Below are 7034 nucleotides of genomic sequence, written 5' to 3' on the forward strand. Positions count from 1 at the left end.
CCCTGATCTCATCCACTAGGTCAAGCTGTAGTCGCATAGCTTCATCATTTTTGTCCTCATCATGGTTGTGTACCCTATAGCTTGCGAGTCCGACTTCTGCCGGGATGACTGCTTCGGCTCCGTACGCTAGGCGGAACGGTGTCTCTCCTGTGGGTGTTCTTGCCGTCATCCTGTATGCCCATAGTATACTCGGCAATTCTTCAGGCCATATACCCTTCGCCCCCTCGAGCCGAGTCTTGATGATCTTGAGCAAGGATCGGTTTGTGACTTCGACCTGTCCATTAGCTTGAGGGTGGGCGGGGGAGGAGTAGTGGTTCTTTATTCCCAACTGTGAGCAAAAATCCCGGAAATGGTCGTTGTCGAACTGTCTCCCGTTATCCGAGACAAAGACTCTAGGAATGCCAAACCTGCATACGATGCATCTCTAGACGAAGCTCCGAACGTTTTTCTCCGTAATCGTGGCTAAAGCTTCAGCTTCCACCCATTTCGTGAAATAGTCAATGCCTACTACCAGGAATTTCAGCTGCCGCATAGCTGTAGGGAACGGTCCCATAATGTCTAATCCCCATTGTGCGAACGGCCATGGGGCTGTCATTGGGGTCAGCTCTTCGGTTGGTTGTCTAATAATATTGCTGAACCGTTGGCATTTGTCGCAGGCCCTGACATAGGCTTCGGCGTCCTTCTGCATGGTGGGCCAATAATACCCTACTCGTACAAGCTTGTGTACCAATGATCTGGACCCTGAGTGGTTTCCGCAGATTCCTTCATGTACTTCTCTCATGACGTAGTCTGCCTCTTCCGCACCCAAGCATCTCAGATACGGTCGGGAGAAACCTCTCTTGTATAGGACGTCTTTTATCAGGACGAACCTTGCCGCCTGGACTTTAAGTTTCCTTGCAGCTTCCTTCTCGTCCGGTAAGACCCCGTTTTTTAGGTACGAAACCAACGGTGTTGCCCAGCCGCTGTCGGAGCATATTTCCTGCATATTGCTGAGATCTATTAGCGGGGAAAGCTGTACAAAGGAGAGTACATTACCAGGGACGACCATTCGTTCTGCTGAGGCGGCCTTCGCGAGACGGTCTGCTCGCTCGTTTTCCTCTCTGGGAATCTGGATGATTTTGGCTTCTAGGTCGCCCACTCTTGTCCTTACTTCGTCAAGGTACTTCTTCATCTTTTCGCTCTTGCATTCGTAGTCTCCATTTATCTGGTTGGTGATGACCTGTGAATCGCAGTAGACGACTACCCTTGCGGCTCCTGCTGCTTTGGCAAGGTCGAGTCCTGCTATCAGAGCCTCATATTCTGATTCATTGTTGGTGGCGGGAAAGTTTAGACGGACCATACATTCAATGGTGTCTCCTTCAGGCGATAGTAACACAATGCCGGCCCCTGCGGCTTGCCTGTTGGATGATCCGTCCGTATGCATGCTCCATTGAGGGGACTCTGCTGCCCCCTGGTCCTCGTCATGGGTGAACTCAGCTATAAAGTCGGCGACAGCCTGTCCCTTGATGGCGGTCCGCGGACGATACTGAATGTCAAATTCGCTCAGCTCGATCGCCCATAATGCCAGTCGGCCCGCGGCCTCGGGGCTGCTCATTGCTCGCCGTAAAGGCCTGTCAGTCAGGACATTTACCGTATGAGCTTGGAAGTACGGTTTGAGCTTTCGGGCTGCCGTAACCAAAGCGAAGGCAAGTTTTTCCATCGGCGGGTATCTTTCCTCGGCACCGCGAAGCGCTCGGCTTGCATAGTATACGGGTTTTTGCACTCTTTCTTCTTCTCTCATCAAGGCTGCGCTAACAGCTGCGGGGGAGACGGCCAGATAGAGAAAAAGCTCTTCTCCCGGCTGCGACGGGCTCAACAACGGTGGAGAGGAGAGGTAAATCTTCAATTCTTCGAACGCTTGCTGGCATTCGTTGGTCCATTCAAAGGATTTTTTCAATGTCCGGAAGAAGGGCAAACACTTGTCCGTTGCTCTCGACACGAACCTGTTAAGTGCCGCTATTTTTCCATTTAGGCTCTGTACCTCCTTTATACTTCTTGGCGGTGTCATTTCCATAATGGCTCGGATCTTATCCGGGTTCGCCTCGATTCCCCTTTGAGACACCATGAATCCCAAGAATTTTCCTGCCGTTACTCCAAAGGCGCACTTCCCTGGGTTGAGCTTCATATTGTAGGAGCGGAGTGTATCAAATGTTTCTTTGAGATCTCCTAGATGATCTTCCTCCCTCCGGCTCTTAACTAGCATGTCGTCCACGTAGACCTGGACATTCCTCCCAATCTGTTGTGCGAACATTTTGTTCATGAGCCTTTGGTACGTTGCGCCTGCGTTCTTTAGGCTGAAGGGCATGACCTTGTAACAGAATAGGCCTTGGCTGGTTACGAACGACGTTTTCTCCTGGTCGGCTTCGTGCATTCGGATTTGGTTGTATCCCGAGAAAGCGTCCATAAAGCTCAGCAACTGGTGTCGAGCCGTGGAGTCTACTAGGACATCGACCCTGGGTAGGGGGTAGCTATCCTTGGGGCAAGCTTTGTTAAGGTCGGTGAAGTCCACACACATCCGCCATTTCCCGCTCGCTTTCTTCACCATTACTACATTTGCTAACCAGTCGGGATAGTACACTTTCCTGATGAAGCTTGCTTCCCGTAGCTTTCTGACTTCCTCTGCTATGGCTCGGTCTCGCTCCGGGGCAAACACCCTCTTCTTTTGTCTGACGGGTGAAAAGGCGGGCGACACATTCAGCTTATGCACCATGATTGAAGGATCTATTCCTGGCATATCTTCATGACCCCATGCGAATACGTCTTGATTTTGCCTAAGGAATGTTATGAGCTCTTGACGGGTCGTGGGGTTAGCGAGTGTTCCAATTTTGGTCGTTCGGCCAGGATCGGAACTGTCAAGGGGTATTTCTTCTAGCTTCTCAACCGGCTCCGTTACCGTCCGGTGCTCTTCTATACTTAAAGTCTGAACCTGATCCTCCATTTCCACCATGGCTATGTAACATTCGCGCGCGGCCATCTGACTCCCGCGCAACTCCCCTACTCCGTAGTCAGTTGGGAACTTAATCATCAGGTGGTAGGTGGAGGTTACTGCCTTCCATGAGTTGAGCGTGGGTCGCCCGAGGATAGCGTTGTAGGCTGATGAGCAATCAACAACCAAGAATGTCACGTCCCTGGCTATCTGTTGGGGGTAATCACCCACAATTACGGATAAGGTGACCGCGCCCAGTGGGAATACTCGGCTCCCGCCGAAGCTGACAAGCGGGGCATTTGTTGGGATCAGTCGCCCCCTGTCGATCCTCATCTGCTGGAACGCGGTGTAGTATAAGATATCTGCTGAACTGCCATTGTCGATGAGCACCCGGTGCATATTGTAATCTCCTACACGCAAGCTGACGACGAGTGCGTCGTCATATGGATGGTGAAGGCGTCGTGCGTCTTCTTCTGAGAATCCGATTACGGGACCTTCTCTTCTTGTTATCTTCAGCACGGCTCCCGTCAGTTGAACATTCTGTATCATCCGAAGATAGGTCTTACGGGCCTTCTTGGATGACCCGGCGGCGGTCATCCCTCCTACGATCATCCTTATATCCCCAATTGGGGGCCTTGGTCGCTCATTGTCCCGTCGGGGGTGCTGGTCTTGTGCAGGGGGATCCGCTCTCTCCTTGCTAACGAATCTCTGCAGCTTTCCTTGTCTAATAAGGGCTTCAATCTGCTGCTTGAGGTCATAGCAATCAGCTGTGTCGTGGCCGTGGTCGCGGTGGAATCGGCAGTACTTATCTCGGGAACGTTTGTTGGGGTCACTCTTCAGCTTTCCTGGGAACGTCAGTGATTCCTCGTCCTTGATCTGCATAAGGACTTGATCTATCGGGGCTGTTAGCGGAGTGAAGCTCGTGAACCTTCCCCCCAGGGGCTTAGGGCGTCTTTCGTCCCTTCGGTCCGCGGTTCTTGCCTTCTTTCGGCTTTGGTCCTGCCGACTGTCTTCCTGCCGTTCTCTTTTTCTAGGCCTCTCTTCCCGAGCTAAGAGTGCATCTTCAGCGTTCATATATTTTGTGGCACGATAAAGCACTTCTGACATGGTTTTTGGGTCGTTTTTGTATATGGAAAACAAAAACTTGCCCTTCTTCAAACCATTTGTAAATGCCGCGACAAGTATCTTGTCGTCAGCTTCGTCGATCGAGAGCGCCTCTTTATTGAAGCGGGAGATGTAGGCTCTTAGAGTTTCGTCTTCTCGCTGCTTCATACTCTTCAAGCAAGCCGTAGACTTCTTGTACCGATGGCCTCCAATAAAGTGTGCGGTAAACTGAGCGCTGAGTTCTTTGAAGGTGCTGATGGAGTTTAGGGCCAGTCGACTGAACCAAATTCTTGCTGCGCCCTTTAGCGTTGTAGGGAAGGCCCTACACATGATGGCGTCCGCTACTCCTTGAAGGTGCATTAGGGTTTTGAAGGTCTCCAGGTGGTCCAGTGGGTCCTTGACCCCGTCATAACTGTCTATCTGCGGCATGCGGAACTTACTTGGCAACGGGTAGGAGTTGACGGTAGTGGTGAACGGTGAGTCCGTTCGGTTGACAAGGTCGTCAAGGTCGCTCGATACTCGTCCCTTGAGAGCATTCATCATAACCTTCATTTGTTCCTTCATGGCTTGCATCTCCACGAGAACGAGGGGCGGAGTGGTTTCCGCGAGGGAGGGGATGCTCGTGTTCTGTCGTTCAGGTTTGCTCGGGGCGTTGCTGGCCTGGGGTCCTTCCTGGTTTCTCCTGTCAGCGCTGGTTCCTTCTTGCTCTGCTCCTTGGTTGTTGGGAGCTGCATTCTTCTGTCTCAGTTGCTCTTCTAGGTCGTGATTTTGCTTTGTGAGGCGCTCCACGGCGGCGGCGAGCGTCCTCACCTGTCTTTCAAGCGCGGTTGTAGGAGTTTCTTCTTCTTGAATGTCGTTGTTGGTCGCCATTGAGCGAGTGAGTACCATGTAACTCTCTTGTCTTGAAAGCGAGAACGTGCTAAAGCGCTTCCCACAGACGGCGCCAACTGATGATACCGAAAACAATACCACCAATGAGTCGCACGCTCCTCACTGGATCGCAAATGGCACCTGCACAACGAAAAGGAATAACCTAGCAGAGAGCACCGGTGTGGTACCGGCCAAACACCCTCCAAAGGTCAAGTTAGAACTATTCTCACTGCTCTAGAGTGCTAGAGAGGGTAAAATTACGCGTACCTTGGATCACGAGGGTGTTAAGGTTTTTATAGTAGCAAGGGTCATCCCCTTTTCCCTTGGAGTAGAAGTCTTTTCCTTATAGGAGTCCTTTTGGGCGTATTTTTCGGGATCCTTTCCTTATAGGGGTTTCTTGAATATTCTATAACGTGGAAAACAAGCCAATCCCTTACTCGTAGCGTGGGGAACAAGTCATATTACCTGGTCCGTCAGCATTAATTCATTTCTTTCAGTTTTTAGGGCGTCAACAATTAAGACCGTCACACTTGGAGACCGTCTGCTAGGGCTCCGTCTGCTTATGTATGGAAGGTCGCGCAGAACCGTCAGTTTGAGGCTAGACTCTTTTTATCCTTATCAACTATTATTCATCTCAGGAACTTCTCTGTGTTGCCATAAGGCGGCAATTCAGAACGAAATTGTGATTGATAGATATAAGAAAATATGATAGATTTTTTCTTTTAAATGTCATTAACGTAGAAATTATCAAATTAATGGAGATATATTCTGTTTTTTGGGATAAATTATATTAATGGAGTTATTATATAGTTAGTATTTGTATAGCACCAAAAAAATTAATTTTTTTAAAGAAATTTAATAAATTTTCTGCAATTTGGTGCTATAAAATCAAAAGAATTAAATTAAATTAAAAAAATATAAATAAAAAATATTGATATGAAAAATTGTGAAAAGATCAACCAAGAGTCAAAAGTTTCAATTATATATATATATATATAGCCTTTTGATCTAAAGTCTGCATCCAGTGAATTCCAAAACATCATGAATGAAATTTTCAATCCATTCTCCAGTCACTCTATTATGTATATAGATGATGTTCTCATATTTTCAGCATCTATTAAGTAACATTGGAAACATTTGCGATCGTTTCTCAATATAGTCAAGATCAATGGTCTAGTGTTTTTAGCCCCAAAAATCAAACTTTTCCAAACACACATTCGGTTCTTAGGTTTTGACATCCATCATGGGTTGATCAAGCCAATAGATAAAGCCATTCAGTTTGCGGACACGTTTCCAGATCAAATCCTTGACAAAACCCAGCTTCAGATATTTTTATGATCTCTCAACTATATTTCAAATTTCTATCAAAATCTTAGACAGCAATGCAAACCACTTTTCAATAGACTTCGAACCAATCCACCTCCTTGGACCCCAGCTCATACATCAGTTGTCCAAGAAATCAAAAAATATGTTAAGACTCTCCCTTGTTTAGGAATTCCCTAAGTAAATTTCTTCAAGATTGTCCAGACAAATGCCTCTAATATTGGTTATGGTGGCATTCTCCTTCGGTGTACTAGTCCTAATTCCCCTGAACAAATAGTCTATTTCCATTCAGGAATTGTACTCCGCTAAATTATAGTACTATTAAAAAAGAAATTTTATCTATAGTATTATGCGTCTCAAAGTTTCAAAGTGACTTATTAAATCAAAAGTTTTTAGTCAGAATTGATTGCAAATCTGCAAAACATGTTTTAGAAAAAGATGTTCAAAATATTACATTAAAACAAATTTTTGCACAATGGCAAGCCATTCTCTCAGTCTTTGATTTTGATATAGAATTCATAAAAAGGAACCCAAAACAGTATCCCTGATTTCCTTACTCGTGAATTCTTGCAAAAACAGGGAGTTCTCAGTAAAATGGTGGGATAGCCTCAAAATTGATCCAGTCATCGATCAAATAAATAAGGATTTCCCTCCTCCAGTCCACAGAGCCATTACCCGAAACACAAGGTCCCAGTCCAGCCTAGAATCCGTCTCAATCGCCAGAAAATCTAGCAAAGAATTAAAAGATTTTGCAGACCAATTGCTCCTCCAA

The sequence above is a fragment of the Quercus robur genome, chromosome 9, assembly GCF_932294415.1.
Source record: "Quercus robur chromosome 9, dhQueRobu3.1, whole genome shotgun sequence".
NCBI lineage: Eukaryota > Viridiplantae > Streptophyta > Magnoliopsida > Fagales > Fagaceae > Quercus > Quercus robur.